The sequence below is a fragment of the Taudactylus pleione genome, unplaced genomic scaffold (genome assembly GCF_031769625.1).
Source record: "Taudactylus pleione unplaced genomic scaffold, aTauple2 ptg000173l, whole genome shotgun sequence".
NCBI classification, from domain to species: Eukaryota; Metazoa; Chordata; class Amphibia; order Anura; family Myobatrachidae; genus Taudactylus; species Taudactylus pleione.
In genome coordinates, this window is record NW_028284575.1 from 1,967,798 (window position 1) to 1,987,654 (window position 19,857).

General features: G+C 48.1%; 1 pseudogene across 1 annotated transcript in view; it reads right to left on the reverse strand.

Annotated features, from left to right (window-relative positions):
* LOC148521181 (uncharacterized) overlaps window positions 1-17,457 on the reverse strand; it is a 67,672-nt pseudogene extending 50,215 nt beyond the window's left edge. The window contains exons 1-2 of the transcript XR_015878859.1: window positions 17,352-17,457; window positions 2,690-2,791 (exon numbers count right to left, since the gene is read on the reverse strand). The product of XR_015878859.1 is annotated as an uncharacterized LOC148521181 (transcript). The remainder of the gene's footprint in view (window positions 1-2,689; window positions 2,792-17,351) is intronic.
* Between the last annotated feature and the right edge of the window lie 2,400 nt (window positions 17,458-19,857).

The window sequence follows — 19,857 nt, forward strand, 5'->3', positions numbered from 1 at the left end:
CCCCCCCAGTAGCAGGCCCCTCTGTAGTATGGCCCCCCCAGTAGTATAGCCCCCCCCAGTAGCAGACCCCCCCAGTAGTGCAGACCCCCCCCCTGTAGCGCCCCCGGACCTTTGACAAGTAAAAAAATAAAAAAAATAAAACTTACCTGTATCCCCGCTCCCGCGCTGTCCGCTCTGTCACACGCTGAGGAGGGAGCCGGAAGACGGAGCTCATGTGTGAGCTCCAGCCGGCTCCCTCCGTGCAGCAGCCAATGAGAGTCTGTGTGACTCTCATTGGCTGCTGTAACAAACACACAGCTGCCGCTGGCGGCTGTGTGTCTGTGTCTGTGTAGGGCAGAGCGCTATCACTGCGCTCTGCCCTACACGCGAGGAGACCTGATGTCGGATTCTCTAGTGAGAATCCGACATCAGGCGGCCGCCGTTCGGCCCCGAACGGGGATCCGAGTCAGGCGGTGAACACCCGAACAGGGTTCGGGTGGACTCGGATCCCCAATGTTCGGAGCGGTTCGGATTCCACAGAATCCGAACCGCTCATCTCTAGAAAAAACAAGAGAAAACTGTGAAATAAAACAAAAAACGTGTGTGTGAAAGAAATGAAATTGTGTTTAATTTCATTTCTTTCACACACTTTTGTTTTATTTCACTGTTTTATCTTGTTTTTTCTCTTTGTTATTTATAAACATATTTATTGTTTTTTAGTGTATTCAAAAACATTTTCCGCCTGTGTGGATTTATTGTTCATTTTTAGTAAACTCGAATGGAAAACTTCTCTATTGTTGCACATTTCCTGGAGTTTGAAAAGTAAGACCTGGGGCCTGATCCTGAGACTTACGCTAAAGCAAACGCAACGGCATTCTCTCAAGGATCGTAAAATACGCTAATGACGAGCATAGGGACGCCCACTGCTGCCTTCTCATATCCCTCCGGCGATGTGCAAAGCGCAAACATTGGTACCATCAACTCACATCGGGCAGGCTGTAGAATATGCGGCAAGCCTGACCAGCCGCAAACACAGCGTCTCCCCTGACACGCAGACAGCGCTCATGCTGCCCAGGAGATCGCAATGTCTAATTTATACAAGCCCATGAAATAGCGTTTAAATGGTCAGACGCATCTGTGTTTGCTTAGGCCCCCCGTTACCTCCCCCATATGGTAACTTCCTGTCACTCACTTTGCGAATGGATCGTCTCTGCCGGGGTAATTGCATAACAATCACTGGGTGTGCGCAGGGCGGCTTACAGGCAGACGCAATGGGAAACAATCGCTCAATCTGCATAAAAATCATCATTGAGTTCCTCTCTGAATCAGGCCCTTAGTAACTGCAGCCAAACAGAAATCACACTGTATCAAAAGGCTACTTACATAATAATAGTTACTCTATGCGTAACGATGTTCTTGTTATTCCGTAGAAGAATATTATATACTGTGATGGTTATTGCGTTGCAGTTATAGGGCCTGATTCAGCAAGGAACGCAAGTGCGGTTATGCAGACGGCCAATTTCGGCGTTCTGCGCATGCTTATGCATCGCAGTGCGCGTGCTTGAACGGTCCACTACAATCGGGACTGCAATCGCAGTGACTAGGCAGACCCATCGCAGAGTGATTGACAGGAAGTACCGTTTGGGGGAGGTGACGGGGGGATGGTTGGCGAAACACAGGCGTGCCAGTGCGTTCGAACGCCGTTACAGGGGCGTGCATAAATTAGCCACTGCGATGTCCTATGCAGCCTGAGTTCTCACTGCGTACCGGAGGGTTAGCAATTCCTGAGTAAGGTCAGAGCCTGTGTAAGTGTGTGTGAGGTTGCGATGGTACTCCATGTTGCCGATGGTTTCCCAGTCTTGGTAAGTTTTATGGATGTGTCTAAGGTAAAGCGGGCATACTTATGTTGTGCTGCGACGGCATAGTGATCACAGTGGATTAGCATATCATCGCAGTGAGACTGCGTGCATAATATTAATGACAGCTGCGATCACAGTTGCAATCCCTACTGAATCTGGTCCTCAGTTATACTGATTTAATAAATGATAAATCTTTATATTTAAACAATGTTTGAAGAAGGAAAAGAGAATATTATTACATCATATAGAAGCGCTACTATTGGAGATGAGCGGGTTCAGATTTACTCGGATCTCAAAACGGCATTTTATTGGCTATCGGCTATCATGTGTTTTGGATAGCCAATAAAATAAATCTGAACTTGTGGTAAAGTTGCGATAAGAACCGTGTAGAACCGAGTAAATCCGAACCCACTTATCCCTAACTACTATACACATATATAATCTCTGCAGCTAATGAGCAAATGCTTTATTACATGATTATCAGGGCCGTAGCTAGGGTAGTGCGGCCGGTGCCATCGCACAGGGCACCACAGGTCAGGGGGCGCTGTTTGGGCCTGTCACATTTCTGTTTATTATCATTCTTGCTTGTAGCTTCCTCTTATTTCATCCCCAGCATCTCCTGGCCTCTCCTATTTCTTCCCTGGCTCTTCCCCTTGAAGCTATGGCCCTTTTTGGGTGCATTATGTCCCTTTGAAAAATGAGGGGGGCGCCAATGCTCTTTCTGGCACAGGGCACCAAAAAGTCTAGTTACGGCTCTGATGATTATTAATAAACAGTTCTGAGGTCAGTTGCGCTCAGTTTCAGTTGCGCTCAGTTTCCTGCCAGACAATGTCAATATAATGAGGAATTACCTCTGTAGGCCAAGTAGACAAATCCGCCCGTCAGTAGTATGAAATATACAAATATAAAGATTAGATGAAATTTTACTTTTGGCTTTTGTGGAGTCTTTATATCTGCAAGGAGAAGAATACAGTTATTATTAGACATGTGTGCTCTTCATTCACCCCCCAGAGACAGATGAGGACCTGGAGATGGTGGTGGCTCTCCTCCTTCCCCCAATCTAGTCAGTGCTCTACACATATGGGGACTTATTCAAAATTGGATGCAACTGAGAACAAAGTGACATTATTACAACTCTACAATACTCTCCCGAATATCCTGGAGAATTTGTGACAAGTTTCCTGGAAGAGTGAGGGGCCCTCCTGCATCCCACCCACTATCTAGTCAATTGGGCAGTATGAGGAGCTTAATGCCGGAAATTGCTGGTCCATGGGGAGGAGGCGGGGCCAGCATAACGCAATTCTAATGAGAAGAGCTAAACCCCCACACCATCACCAGTCAGCGGCATCTCCCCTCCAGACTCCTTCCAGTGGGAAGAAAACAAAAGTCAGTACGTATGATTCAAAGATGGTGGCTGACATGTGTCACATACAGCTGTGTCTTAAGCTGCATACACACACAACCATTTTGTAAATGAACGATTTTAGTAAACGATTTTTTCCCTTGAAAAAATGAACGAAAAATCGTTAAGTAAAATCGTTCATTTACTAAGTGTAATGAACGATTTTTTTGAACTACAAACGATTTTTGCATATTCCCTTACTGAAAATCATTGAGTTGATAAGTCTGACTGAACTACAAACGTGAATGCGCATGAACGATAATTGTTCATCGTTTGACTCAGAAAATGAACGATTTTTTCAAACGATTATCATAAAACGATATCGTTTAAAGATAATTGTTCAAAAAAATCATTGTGTGTGTATGCAGCTTTACAGACTGAAGCGTATGCACTGTCTGTACAAAAATAATAAAAGTCAAAATACACAATTCCAACACAAAATATATAAATAATCATAATAGCCGTAGGACAAAAGAGGCAATCCAGGACTTAAATGATGCAAATACATTGTTATAAAGACAGACGTTTCAGAGTCGAACCAACTTTCCTCAGGGTACACAGCCAAATAGAGAGTCAACCGGGCTCTGAAACGTCAGACTATTAGGACTATTTTTGTATACTATCCCATCGATTCTAGCTGGCATCACGGCATTCTGAAAACTTTAATAAGATGGGTAATTATTTTGAGGTAATTTTGCACAAGGGGTCTGATGCAATGTGAATCCCGCTAAATTCACTACTAGGATTAAATTAAAATTTAGGCTTCCACTGTTTTTTGTGATATACTGTTGTACTCCACTGACATTACACCAGCACTGTGTCCCTCACACATTACACCAGCAATATGCCCCTCACACATTACACCAGCAGTGTGCTCCTCACATTACACCAGCAGTGTGTCCCTCACACATTACACTAGCAGTGTGCCTCTCACACATTACACAAGTAGTGTGTCCCTCACACATTACACCAGCAGTGTGCCCCTCACACATTACACCAGCAGTGTGCACCTCACACATTACACTAGCAGTGTGCCCCTCACACATTACACAAGTAGTGTGCACCTCACACATTACACTAGCAGTGTGCCCCTCACACATTACACCAGCGGTGTGCCCCTCACACATTACACCAGCGGTGTGCCCCTCACACATTACACCAGCAGTGTGCCCCTCACACATTACACCAGCGGTGTGCCCCTCACACATTACACCAGCAATATGCCCCTCACACATTACACCAGCAGTGTGCTCCTCACATTACACCAGCAGTGTGTCCCTCACACATTACACTAGCAGTGTGCCTCTCACACATTACACAAGTAGTGTGTCCCTCACACATTACACCAGCAGTGTGCCCCTCACACATTACACCAGCAGTGTGCACCTCACACATTACACTAGCAGTGTGCCCCTCACACATTACACAAGTAGTGTGCACCTCACACATTACACTAGCAGTGTGCCCCTCACACATTACACCAGCGGTGTGCCCCTCACACATTACACCAGCGGTGTGCCCCTCACACATTACACCAGCAGTGTGCCCCTCACACATTACACCAGCGGTGTGCCCCTCACACATTACACCAGCAATATGCCCCTCACACATTACACCAGCAGTGTGCTCCTCACATTACACCAGCAGTGTGTCCCTCACACATTACACTAGCAGTGTGCCTCTCACACATTACACAAGTAGTGTGTCCCTCACACATTACACCAGCAGTGTGCCCCTCACACATTACACCAGCAGTGTGCACCTCACACATTACACTAGCAGTGTGCCCCTCACACATTACACAAGTAGTGTGCACCTCACACATTACACTAGCAGTGTGCCCCTCACACATTACACCAGCGGTGTGCCCCTCACACATTACACCAGCGGTGTGCCCCTCACACATTACACCAGCAGTGTGCCCCTCACACATTACACCAGCGGTGTGCCCCTCACACATTACACCAGCGGTGTGCCCCTCACACATTACACCAGCGGTGTGCCCCTCACACATTACACCAGCAGTGTGTCCCTCACACATTACACCAGCAGTGTGCCCCTCACACATTACACCAGCAGTGTGCCCCTCACACATTACACCAGCAGTGTGTCCCTCACACATTACACAAGTAGTGTGCACCTCACACATTACACTAGCAGTGTGCCCCTCACACATTACACCAGCGGTGTGCCCCTCACACATTACACCAGCGGTGTGCCCCTCACACATTACACCAGCAGTGTGCCCCTCACACATTACACCAGCGGTGTGCCCCTCACACATTACACCAGCAATATGCCCCTCACACATTACACCAGCAGTGTGCTCCTCACATTACACCAGCAGTGTGTCCCTCACACATTACACTAGCAGTGTGCCTCTCACACATTACACAAGTAGTGTGTCCCTCACACATTACACCAGCAGTGTGCCCCTCACACATTACACCAGCAGTGTATCTCTCACACATTACACTAGCAGTGTGCCCCTCACACATTACACAAGTAGTGTGCCCCTCACACATTACACCAGCAGTGTGCCCCTCACACATTACACCAGCAATATGCCCCTCACACATTACACCAGCAGTGTGCTCCTCACATTACACCAGCAGTGTGTCCCTCACACATTACACTAGCAGTGTGCCTCTCACACATTACACAAGTAGTGTGTCCCTCACACATTACACCAGCAGTGTGCCCCTCACACATTACACCAGCAGTGTGCACCTCACACATTACACTAGCAGTGTGCCCCTCACACATTACACAAGTAGTGTGCACCTCACACATTACACTAGCAGTGTGCCCCTCACACATTACACCAGCGGTGTGCCCCTCACACATTACACCAGCGGTGTGCCCCTCACACATTACACCAGCAGTGTGCCCCTCACACATTACACCAGCGGTGTGCCCCTCACACATTACACCAGCAATATGCCCCTCACACATTACACCAGCAGTGTGCTCCTCACATTACACCAGCAGTGTGTCCCTCACACATTACACTAGCAGTGTGCCTCTCACACATTACACAAGTAGTGTGTCCCTCACACATTACACCAGCAGTGTGCCCCTCACACATTACACCAGCAGTGTGCACCTCACACATTACACTAGCAGTGTGCCCCTCACACATTACACAAGTAGTGTGCACCTCACACATTACACTAGCAGTGTGCCCCTCACACATTACACCAGCGGTGTGCCCCTCACACATTACACCAGCGGTGTGCCCCTCACACATTACACCAGCAGTGTGCCCCTCACACATTACACCAGCGGTGTGCCCCTCACACATTACACCAGCGGTGTGCCCCTCACACATTACACCAGCGGTGTGCCCCTCACACATTACACCAGCAGTGTGTCCCTCACACATTACACCAGCAGTGTGCCCCTCACACATTACACCAGCAGTGTGCCCCTCACACATTACACCAGCAGTGTGTCCCTCACACATTACACAAGTAGTGTGCACCTCACACATTACACCAGCAATATGCCCCTCACACATTACACCAGCAGTGTGCTCCTCACATTACACCAGCAGTGTGTCCCTCACACATTACACTAGCAGTGTGCCTCTCACACATTACACAAGTAGTGTGTCCCTCACACATTACACCAGCAGTGTGCCCCTCACACATTACACCAGCAGTGTATCTCTCACACATTACACTAGCAGTGTGCCCCTCACACATTACACAAGTAGTGTGCCCCTCACACATTACACCAGCAGTGTGCCCCTCACACATTACACCAGCAATATGCCCCTCACACATTACACCAGCAGTGTGCTCCTCACATTACACCAGCAGTGTGTCCCTCACACATTACACTAGCAGTGTGCCTCTCACACATTACACAAGTAGTGTGTCCCTCACACATTACACCAGCAGTGTGCCCCTCACACATTACACCAGCAGTGTGCACCTCACACATTACACTAGCAGTGTGCCCCTCACACATTACACAAGTAGTGTGCACCTCACACATTACACTAGCAGTGTGCCCCTCACACATTACACCAGCGGTGTGCCCCTCACACATTACACCAGCGGTGTGCCCCTCACACATTACACCAGCAGTGTGCCCCTCACACATTACACCAGCGGTGTGCCCCTCACACATTACACCAGCAATATGCCCCTCACACATTACACCAGCAGTGTGCTCCTCACATTACACCAGCAGTGTGTCCCTCACACATTACACTAGCAGTGTGCCTCTCACACATTACACAAGTAGTGTGTCCCTCACACATTACACCAGCAGTGTGCCCCTCACACATTACACCAGCAGTGTGCACCTCACACATTACACTAGCAGTGTGCCCCTCACACATTACACAAGTAGTGTGCACCTCACACATTACACTAGCAGTGTGCCCCTCACACATTACACCAGCGGTGTGCCCCTCACACATTACACCAGCGGTGTGCCCCTCACACATTACACCAGCAGTGTGCCCCTCACACATTACACCAGCGGTGTGCCCCTCACACATTACACCAGCGGTGTGCCCCTCACACATTACACCAGCGGTGTGCCCCTCACACATTACACCAGCAGTGTGTCCCTCACACATTACACCAGCAGTGTGCCCCTCACACATTACACCAGCAGTGTGCCCCTCACACATTACACCAGCAGTGTGTCCCTCACACATTACACAAGTAGTGTGCACCTCACACATTACACTAGCAGTGTGCCCCTCACACATTACACCAGCGGTGTGCCCCTCACACATTACACCAGCGGTGTGCCCCTCACACATTACACCAGCAGTGTGCCCCTCACACATTACACCAGCGGTGTGCCCCTCACACATTACACCAGCAATATGCCCCTCACACATTACACCAGCAGTGTGCTCCTCACATTACACCAGCAGTGTGTCCCTCACACATTACACTAGCAGTGTGCCTCTCACACATTACACAAGTAGTGTGTCCCTCACACATTACACCAGCAGTGTGCCCCTCACACATTACACCAGCAGTGTATCTCTCACACATTACACTAGCAGTGTGCCCCTCACACATTACACTAGCAGTGTGCCCCTCACACATTACACAAGTAGTGTGTCCCTCACACATTACACCAGCAGTGTGCCCCTCACACATTACACCAGCAGTGTATCTCTCACACATTACACCAGCAGTGTGCCCCTCACACATTACACCAGCAGTGTGTCCCTCACACATTACACCAGCAGTGTGCCCCTCACACATTACACCAGCAGTGTGCCCCTCACACATTACACCAGCAATATGCCCCTCACACATTACACCAGCAGTGTGCTCCTCACATTACACCAGCAGTGTGTCCCTCACACATTACACTAGCAGTGTGCCTCTCACACATTACACAAGTAGTGTGTCCCTCACACATTACACCAGCAGTGTGCCCCTCACACATTACACCAGCAGTGTGCACCTCACACATTACACTAGCAGTGTGCCCCTCACACATTACACAAGTAGTGTGCACCTCACACATTACACTAGCAGTGTGCCCCTCACACATTACACCAGCGGTGTGCCCCTCACACATTACACCAGCGGTGTGCCCCTCACACATTACACCAGCAGTGTGCCCCTCACACATTACACCAGCGGTGTGCCCCTCACACATTACACCAGCAATATGCCCCTCACACATTACACCAGCAGTGTGCTCCTCACATTACACCAGCAGTGTGTCCCTCACACATTACACTAGCAGTGTGCCTCTCACACATTACACAAGTAGTGTGTCCCTCACACATTACACCAGCAGTGTGCCCCTCACACATTACACCAGCAGTGTGCACCTCACACATTACACTAGCAGTGTGCCCCTCACACATTACACAAGTAGTGTGCACCTCACACATTACACTAGCAGTGTGCCCCTCACACATTACACCAGCGGTGTGCCCCTCACACATTACACCAGCGGTGTGCCCCTCACACATTACACCAGCAGTGTGCCCCTCACACATTACACCAGCGGTGTGCCCCTCACACATTACACCAGCGGTGTGCCCCTCACACATTACACCAGCGGTGTGCCCCTCACACGTTACACCAGCAGTGTGTCCCTCACACATTACACCAGCAGTGTGCCCCTCACACATTACACCAGCAGTGTGCCCCTCACACATTACACCAGCAGTGTGTCCCTCACACATTACACAAGTAGTGTGCACCTCACACATTACACTAGCAGTGTGCCCCTCACACATTACACCAGCGGTGTGCCCCTCACACATTACACCAGCGGTGTGCCCCTCACACATTACACCAGCAGTGTGCCCCTCACACATTACACCAGCGGTGTGCCCCTCACACATTACACCAGCAATATGCCCCTCACACATTACACCAGCAGTGTGCTCCTCACATTACACCAGCAGTGTGTCCCTCACACATTACACTAGCAGTGTGCCTCTCACACATTACACAAGTAGTGTGTCCCTCACACATTACACCAGCAGTGTGCCCCTCACACATTACACCAGCAGTGTGCACCTCACACATTACACTAGCAGTGTGCCCCTCACACATTACACAAGTAGTGTGCACCTCACACATTACACTAGCAGTGTGCCCCTCACACATTACACCAGCGGTGTGCCCCTCACACATTACACCAGCGGTGTGCCCCTCACACATTACACCAGCAGTGTGCCCCTCACACATTACACCAGCGGTGTGCCCCTCACACATTACACCAGCGGTGTGCCCCTCACACATTACACCAGCGGTGTGCCCCTCACACATTACACCAGCGGTGTGTCCCTCACACATTACACCAGCAGTGTGCCCCTCACACATTACACCAGCAGTGTGCCCCTCACACATTACACCAGCAGTGTGCCCCTCACACATTACACCAGCAGTGTGCCCCTCACATATTACACCAGCAGTGTGCCCCTCACACATTACACCCGCAGTGTGCCCCTTACACATTACACCAGCAGTGTGCCCTTCACACATTACACCAGCAGTGTGCCCTTCACACATTCCACCAGCAGTGTGCCCCTCACACATTACACCAGCAGTGTGCCCCTCACACATTACACCAGCAGTGTATCCCTCACACATTGCACCAGCAGTGTGCCCCTCACACGTTACACCAGCAGTGTGCCCCTCACACATTACACCAACAGTGTGCCCCTCACACATTACACTAGCAGTGTGCCTCTCACACATTACAACATTGGTGTGCCCCTCACACATTACACCAGCTGCCAGCAGTGTGCCCCTCACACATTACACCAGCAGTGTGCCTCTCACACATTACAACATTGGTGTGCCCCTCAGATATTACACCAGCAGTGTGCCCTTCACACATTACACCAGCAGTCTGCCCCTCACACATTACACCAGCAGTGTGCCCCTCACACATTACACCAGCAGTGTGCACCTCACACATTACACCTGCAGTGTGCACCTCACACATTACACCAGCAGTGTGCCCTTCCCACATTACACCACCAGTGTGCCACTCACACATTACACCAGCAGTGTGTCCCTCACACATTACACCATCGGTGTGCCCCTCACACATTACACCAGTAAAATACCCCTCACACATTACACCAGCAGTATGCCCCTTACACATTACACCAGCAGTGTGCCTCTCACACATTACACGAGCGGTGTTCCTCTTACATATTTCACCAGCAGTATGCCCCTCACACATTACACCGTCGATGTGCCCCTCACACATTACACCAGCAGTGTGCCTCTCACACAGTACACCAGCTGTGTGCCCCTCACACATTACATCAGCATTGTCCCCTCATATATTATACCTGCAGTATGCCCCTCACACATCAGTAGTGTGCCCCCACATATTAGACCAGCAGTATGCACCCATATATTACAGTAGCAGTGTGCCCCTCACACATTATTTCCAGGAGGCATTTCCAGGAGCCAGGAAATGTCCCAATCCCTAAGCTTGCCAGGTGCCATGAAGTATCCCAATCAGTAGCTGTACCCAGGATCCAGGAAACATCCCTATCACTAGGTGTACCCAGGAGCCAGGAAACATCCCAATCATTAGGTGTACCCAGGACCCATGAACCATCCCAATCACTAGGTATACTAAGGAGCAAGGAAACATCCCAATCACTAGGTGTACCCAGGAGCCAGGAAATGCCCCATTCACTTATACCCAGGAGCCAGCAAACATCTTAATCACTAGGTGTACCCAGGAACCAGGAAACATCCCAATCACTAGGTGTACCCAGGAGCCAGGAAACGTCCCAATCTCTATGTGTACCCATGAGACATAGGACGTGTCAATCAATAAATGTACCCAGATGCCAGAAGACATTCCAATCACTAGGTGTACCCAGGAGCCAGGAAACTTCCCAATAACTAGGTGTACCCTGGAGTCAGGAAACATCCTAATTACTTGATGTGCATAGAAGTCAAGAAACATACCAATCATTAGGTGTAACTAGGAGTCAGGAAACATCCCAATCGTTATGTGTACCCAGGAGCCAGGAAACGTCACAATCACTAGGTGTACCTCGGAGCCAGGAAACGTCCCAATCTCTATATGTACCCATGAGACGTAGGACGTGTCAAACAATAAATATTCCCAGATGCCAGAAGACATTCCAATCACTAGGTGTACCCAGGAGCCAGGAAACTTCCCAATAACTAGGTGTACCCAGGAGTCAGGAAACGTCCTAATCACTTGATGTGCATAGAAGTCAAGAAACATACCAATCATTAGGTGTAACTAGGAGCCAGGAAACATCCCAATCGTTATGTGTACCCAGGAGCCAGGAAACATCCATATCACTAGGTGTACCCAGGAGCTAGCAAACATCCCAATCACTAGGTGAACCCAGGATCCATGAAGATTCTCAATCATTTGGGACATTTTCTGGATCCTGGATGTACCTATCACTAAGTGTGGCCAGGATCAAGGAAACGTCCCAATCACCAGATGTACCAGGAGCCAGGAAAAGTCCCAATCACTAAGTGTACCCAGGAGCAAAGAAATATCCCAATCACTATGTGTACCCAGGAATCGTCCCAATCACTAGGTGTACCCAGGATCCAGGAAACGGCCCAATCACTAGATGTACCAGGAGCCAGGAAAAGTCCCAATCACTAAGTGTACCCAGGAGCAAAGAAATATCCCAATCACTAGATGTACCAGGAGCCAGGAAAAGTCCCAATCACTAAGTGTACCCAGGAGCAAAGAAATATCCCAATCACTAGGTGTACCCAGGAACCAGGAATTGTCCCAATCACTAGGTGTACCCAGGAGCTGAGAAATGTATCAATCACTAGGTGTACCTAGGAGCCAGGAAGCTTCCCAAAAACTAAGTGTACCAAGGAGCCGGGAAACGTCCCAATCACTTGGTGTACATAGAAGCTGGGAAACATCCTGATCACTAAGTTTACCTAGGAGTCAGGAAACATCCCAATCACTAGGTGTACCTAGGAGTCAGGATACATCCCAATCACTAGGTGTTCCTTGGAGCTAGGATACGTCCCTATCACTAGGTGTACCCAGGAGCCAGGAAACATCTCAATCATTCGGTGTAGCCAGGAGCTGGGAAACGTCCCAATCACTAGGTGTACCCAGGACCCATTAAACATCCCAATCACTAGGTGTACTAAGGAGCCAGGAAATGTCCTATTCACTAAGTGAACCCAGGAGCCAGCAAACATCCCAATCACTAGGTGTACCCAGGAGCTAGGAAGCATCCCAATCACTAGGTGTACCCAGGAGCCAGGAAACGTCCCAATCACTACATGTACCCATGAGCCATAGGATGTGTCAATCAGTAAATGTACCCAGGAGCCAGAAGACGTTCCAATCACTAGGTGTACCCAGGAGCCAGGAGACTTCCCAATCACTAGGTGTACCCAGGAGTCAGGAAACGTCCCAATCACTTGATGTGTATAGAAGTCGAGAAACATCCCAATCATTAGGTGTAACTAGGAGTCAGGAAACATCCCAATCGTTATGTGTACCCAGGAGCCAGGAAACATCCAAATCACTAGGTGTACCCAGGAGCTAGCAAACATCCCAATCACTAGGTGTACCCAGGATCCAGGAAACATCGTAATCACTAGGTGAACCCAGGATCCAGGAAGCTTTTCAATCATTTGGGACATTTTATGGATCCTGGATGCATCCCAATTACTATGTGTACCCTGGATCCAGGAAATGGCCCAATCACTAGATGTACCCAGGATCCAGGAAACGTCCCAATCACTAGATGTACCAGGAGCCAGGAAAAGTCCCAATCACTAAATGTACCCAGGAGCAAAGAAATATCCCAATCACTAGGTGTACCCAGGAGCCAGGAAACGTCCCAATCACTAGGTGTACCCAGGAGCTGAGAAATGTATCAATCACTAGGTGTACCTAGGAACCAGGAAGCTTCCCAATAACTAAGTGTACCCAGGAGCTGGGAAACGTCCCAATTACTTGGTGTACATAGAAGGTGGGAAACATCCCAATCACTAGGTGTACCTAGGAGTCAGGAAACATCCCAATCACTAGGTGTACCTAGGAATCAAGATACATCCCAATTACTAGGTGTTCCTTGGAGCTGAGAAATGTCCCAATCACTAGGTTTAACCAGGAGCCAGGAAACATCCCAATCACTAGGTGTACTCAGGAGCCAGGAAACGTCCCAATCACTAGGTGTACCCAGGAGCCAGGAAACATCCAAATCACTAGGTGTACCCAGGAGCCAGGAAACATCCCAATCACTAGGTGTACCCAGGAGCCAGGAAAAGTCCCAATCACTAGGTGTACTCAGGAGCCAGCAAACATCCCAATCACTAGGTGTACTCAGGAGCCAGGGAAACGTCCCAATCACTAGATGTACCAGGAGCCAGGAAAAGTCCCAATCACTAAGTGTACCCAGGAGCAAAGAAATATCCCAATCACTAGGTGTACCCAGGAGCCAGGAAACGTCCCAATCACTAGGTGTACCCAGGAGCTGAGAAATGTATCAATCACTAGGTGTACCTAGGAACCAGGAAGCTTCCCAATAACTAAGTGTACCCAGGAGCTGGGAAACGTCCCAATTACTTGGTGTACATAGAAGGTGGGAAACATCCCAATCACTAGGTGTACCTAGGAGTCAGGAAACATCCCAATCACTAGGTGTACCTAGGAATCAAGATACATCCCAATTACTAGGTGTTCCTTGGAGCTGAGAAATGTCCCAATCACTAGGTTTAACCAGGAGCCAGGAAACATCCCAATCACTAGGTGTACTCAGGAGCCAGGAAACGTCCCAATCACTAGGTGTACCCTGGAGCCAGGAAACATCCAAATCACTAGGTGTACCCAGGAGCCAGGAAACATCCCAATCACTAGGTGTACCCAGGAGCCAGGAAACGTCCCAATCACTAGGTGTACGCAGGAGCCAGCAAACATCCCAATCACTAGGTGTACTCAGGAGCCAGGGAAACGTCCCAATCACTAGGTGTACCCAGGAGCCAGGAAACATCCAAATCACTAGGTGTACCCAGGAGCCATGAAACATCCCAATCACTAGGTGTACTCAGGAGCCAACAAACATCCCAATCACTAGGTGTACTCAGGAGCCAGGAAACGTCCCAATCACTAGGTGTACCCAGGAGCCAGGAAACATCCAAATCACTAGGTGTACCCAGGAGCCAGGAAACATCCAAATCACTAGGTGTACCCAGGAGCCATGAAACATCCCAATCACTAGGTGTACCCAGGAGCCAGGAAACATCCCAATCACTAGGTGTACCCAGGAGCCAGGAAACATCCCAATCACTAGGTGTACCCAGGACCAGGAACATCCTAATCACTAGGTGTACCCAGGAGCCAGGAAACATCCCAATCACTAGGTGTACCCAGGAGCCAGGAAACATCCCAATCTCTACATTTCCTCTATAAGACATTAAATTGAAAGCCACACATCAAACTGCAGATAATGCTGGGGGTGATAGAGACAATAATTTTCCTATAACAAATTTGTTTTGTATAGAATTTGTCTCATTCATAGCTAAAAAAATCCAGATAATATATAGATTCTACACTTTATCTCTAACATATATACGCTACTTTAAGATTCTAGTTAAAAGGAATTGAACTTGAACTTTGCCGTTAATTTAATTATAGAACAATACATTGCTATGATGCATTTTGTTTATGCTCCAATATCTGTCAACATATCAATCTGTACTTTATAACCTTCGGTGGGGATGTCATTATGCAGTCGACATATAGGCTGTGGACATTCAAAGTGATGGTATAGCATAATGTTTAAAGTTATAATGCCGACATGGTTAGAATGCTTTACATAACATTATAACTGCGTTGACATTCTGTCATCGACATTACATTTTTGACATTTTGATTGTCCACAGGCTTAATGCTGATACAACGTACAGTACGTCTCCCCTTCAGAGTCACTGTTGCTATTCCTGCTCTTGATTTCCCTGATTTCTTCCTGTTTCTGGAACTAGTTATAACAATTAAAAAAATTAGATCAAGAAGTGACCAGACAGGTGCATTCCCCCACATTTGGTAGACCTGCCCAAACCTCTCCGGGAAGAAGCCCAGATCCTCCTGACTTCATTCCCCCCATGCCCTTAATCTTCCTCTTGTGCTACCCCTAGATGAGATAGATAAACTCAGCCAAATAAATAATAAACAGATGTGATTACAGCACTCACAAATATATGCAGCCTCCCGGGATAAACCGAAGATATCACCGTCTTCTAATTTAACAAGTTACACATATATCACCCCCTCGGAATGGCGCTTTGTGTCCTTATTGTTGATCCACCCAGCGTGAGGGATTATTTAAATCCGAAAAAAGGTGTTGATATAAACGTCCCATCCACCTGATGTTTAAGCTACACACCCCTTGATATATTTAAAGCACGCACCTCTTAATACCCTTTAAAGTTACCTTATAATTTTCCTCACATAAAGAGGATTCAGCAGCATAGATTTCAATCAAATCCTTTATTACAACTCCAAGCGACGATTTCCAGGTGATATTTTGTGTACCAACATAGGGTCATATTCCATTAGTTTCGCCTCACGCGCGTCCCCGCTTTTCGCCCTATTCAATTACTAACTAGGTAGAAAGTGCTGTCAGAATGGGGGAAATCAGTCTGAACCCCCCAAAAGATGCCCTAACATTGGGGATCAATGTAGAAGTGTACCAAAAGCCCTAATAAAACTATTTGGGGTACTGAAGTTGTATAAACTCCTTGATATTAGCGTATTTGTACAAGTGGTGAAGAATGGCATTAAGCAGTATTTCATGGTGAAAATAAGTAATCCAGTCAAATTCGGGGTACTTGAAAATGGGTCCTAGCATATTTTAAAGTCTCTAAAGTGCAGTTTAACTACAGTGAAAAATGCACTTTGTACTTGTTCGCCCCCAAAATGAATGTACTTTTTTGGGGTGTTCTTTGATTTTTTTCCCAAAATTTTTTGACACAGATGTCCTTTTGGGGGCTGTCCCAAGGGTTCTGAGTGGTTTCCCCACATTTGCACCCTAAAATAAAAATGTTGAACTTCTATTCTCCTGCTATTCATAGCAGAATCTTTTTTCGCCTATTACATTACATTGACTTTCCGCGTAGGCGAAAACTGTCTGGAATTGAATTTGGAGATAAGTTCCAACCACGCGAAAATCCGTGATCGGCGATACTTTTTCGCGGAAAGCGACTTTTCGCTTCTAATTGAATACGGCCCTTAGGGGTATATTTACTAAAGTGCAGGTTTTCAGAAGTGGAGATGTTGCCTATAGCAGCCAATCAGATTCTACTTAACATTTATCTAGCACCTTATAGAAGATAATAGCTGTAATCTGAATGGTTGCTATGGGCAACATCTCCACATCAAAAAAACTGCACTTAGTAAATATAACCCCTAGCATTTTACTCCATAGAAAAGACATATTTGTAAAAGTTACAAGCTGTAACAGCACCCTGCGTCAAGGCAGCAAACAATCCCCCCAAATGTCACTCATCTCTGCCTCCCACCTAACATTGGCCATATGGTCCTACCGAGTCCTACATGACATCCCATTACTATTAAAAATAATCCCTGGCACAAGGTGAATTCACAGATACCGTTCATTTCGAATGTAGACATCTCAGAAGCCGCCATACTCTCTGCCAAAATAAACGATTTGTCCTTAGTCTCTTCATCTAGCTGAGAACAACCTGGGATTTCCATCATCAGCCAAAAACCACAAGAGGATCTGGAAGACAATGGTCGGCTGCCAGTATTTATGTCTATGGTGCTCTCCTCCCTTCAGTTTCATAATGACGTCAGCACAACAGAAAATGTGGGGGTTTTTGTAGTTTGTTGCAGTAAAGTCTCGATTTTTGCTGAATTTTTTCTTTTTCTTTGAAAACTACAATCCTCCAATTCCTGCACCCCATCAATCCACGCACAGGGGGGGGGGGGGGGGGGGTCATGCTGAGACCCTGAGTCGTATTTAGAAAACATACAATAATAAAACCGAAGCAGCATTTCCGGGATTTTGTCACAACTTTTTAAACTGGACTACTGTATGCGAAACCGCCACCCCAAATTTATCACATGCTAATAAGGAGGTCATTCATTATTTATTGGTTATGGGAGGCACATGAATTATTATTTATCTTAAGGGGGAAAAATTAAATTGTAACTATTTTAAGGGGGTAATATTAATATATAATTTTAGGAGGCTTATTATTGCATGATGTGGCCTAGGCGTTTACACACCAACACCCGTTACATCATGCCACACAGCGCATATTTATGGGGTAACACACCACACCACACCACAAGTACATGCGGTTTAGGTAATCACACATCACCACACAGAAAATGAGATTTTCAGCCTCCCAACCACATAATGGTAGATTCATACTCAAACCCTGCAGTTTGTACAGTTTCCCACCTGGTCCTGTTTAGAGATCGGAAAATCATTCGTCCTGAATTCTGGTCCAATTTAGAGATTCGGCACCAGTGAAATATTTAGCAATTTGTTACTGATTTGTCCAAAATCTTGTGGAGAAAAAAAATAACACCCGCAGTAGACTAGATTAACTTAGGGCCTGTTTCAGACCCGTTCGCGAGTGCTGAGCACTCACAAGCGGGTCGATGTTGGGCCAGTGCGCATGCACATGACGGACCCGGCTCCGTCGTGCGCATGCGAGAGACCCGGATAGCGACGGGCAAGCCGTCACTATGGGTCTCGCTACAAAGGGGGCGCGCTGTCGATGGTGAGTGACAGCACGCCCCCTTTGGTGGGCATGCCGGGGGCATGGCTGGCCAGACGGAGGACAAGTGGACAAGTGATGTCAGTGGTAGTGCTTTTGGCTCTGATAGAGCCAAAAGCACTCCAGGGCTTGCGGCAGACGAGACCACAAGGGTCTCGTCGCAAGCCCAATGGTCGCGATGGTCTTAACCATCGTGACCATCATTTTGGCCGCTCGCTATTGGCCGCTCTAAAATCAGGAAGGACGGCCCTGATTCAGAGCGAGCGCTCTGTCAGAGCGTCCGGCTCTGAATCAGGGCCTTAGGGGGTCATTCAGACCCGCTCGCGAGCAGCAGGACGCTCGCAAGCGGGTCGATGTTCCCCACTGCGCATGCGCACGATGGAGGGAGCTCCATCGTGCGCATGCGCGAGACCCGGCGAGTGACGGGCTCACCATCGCTCCGGGTCTCGCACCAAAGGGGGCGTGCTGTCGATGTTGATTGACAGCACGCCCCCTTTGGTGGGCGTGCCGGGGGCGAGCCTGCCAGACGGAGGCGTTCCCATGGGAACGCCTACCGTCTCAAGCCGGCCCCACTGACATCACTAGTGATGTCAGTGGGAGTGATTTTGGCTCTGATAGAGCCAAAAGCACTCCAGGGCTTGCGGCAGCAAGACCCTACTGCAGGGTCTCCGCCGCAAGCCCGATGGTCGCGATGGTCAAGACCATCGTGACCATCATCATGGATGCTCGCTATAGCTGTGGGTGGTAACCCACAGCTATGCGAGCGTCCATGAGGACGCTCCAAAAAAAGGTAGGAGGGCCCTGATTCAGAGCGAGCGCTCTGGTCAGAGCGTTCAGCTCTGAATCAGGCCCTTAGTTCCCAGTTACCAGCGTGATCTATCACTGGAATTTATTATTTATTTCCAATGGTGCTACATAGATAATGAGACTGCCATACCATACACCTAAGTCTTGGTCATACTTACCTACTTTTGAAAAAGCATGTCAGGGAGAGTGTGAAAGTAGCACCTATGAGCACGGCGGTAAAGTGGGCGTGTATGGCTACATCTGAGAGGTGTGTCATACATGTGATGGGCGTGTACGGCTACATCTGAGAGGCGTGTCATATAACTGACTTATAGCCCCAGAGCAGTCAGTATGATCTACTTGTTGATGAAAACACACTGATACTGTACAGAAAATACATGTAGCCATAGGGATCATTGTGCCTCATACCCAATGCAGGGAAATGATATTAATGATCCCATTTGAACATATATATGTCTCTGGGTTTTTTTTATATAACAGCTACATAGTGGGGGTAAGATGCAATTAGGGAAATTGCTAGATTGCTACTATTTCAGTGAGAGTCGGTAAGCATGGTCTT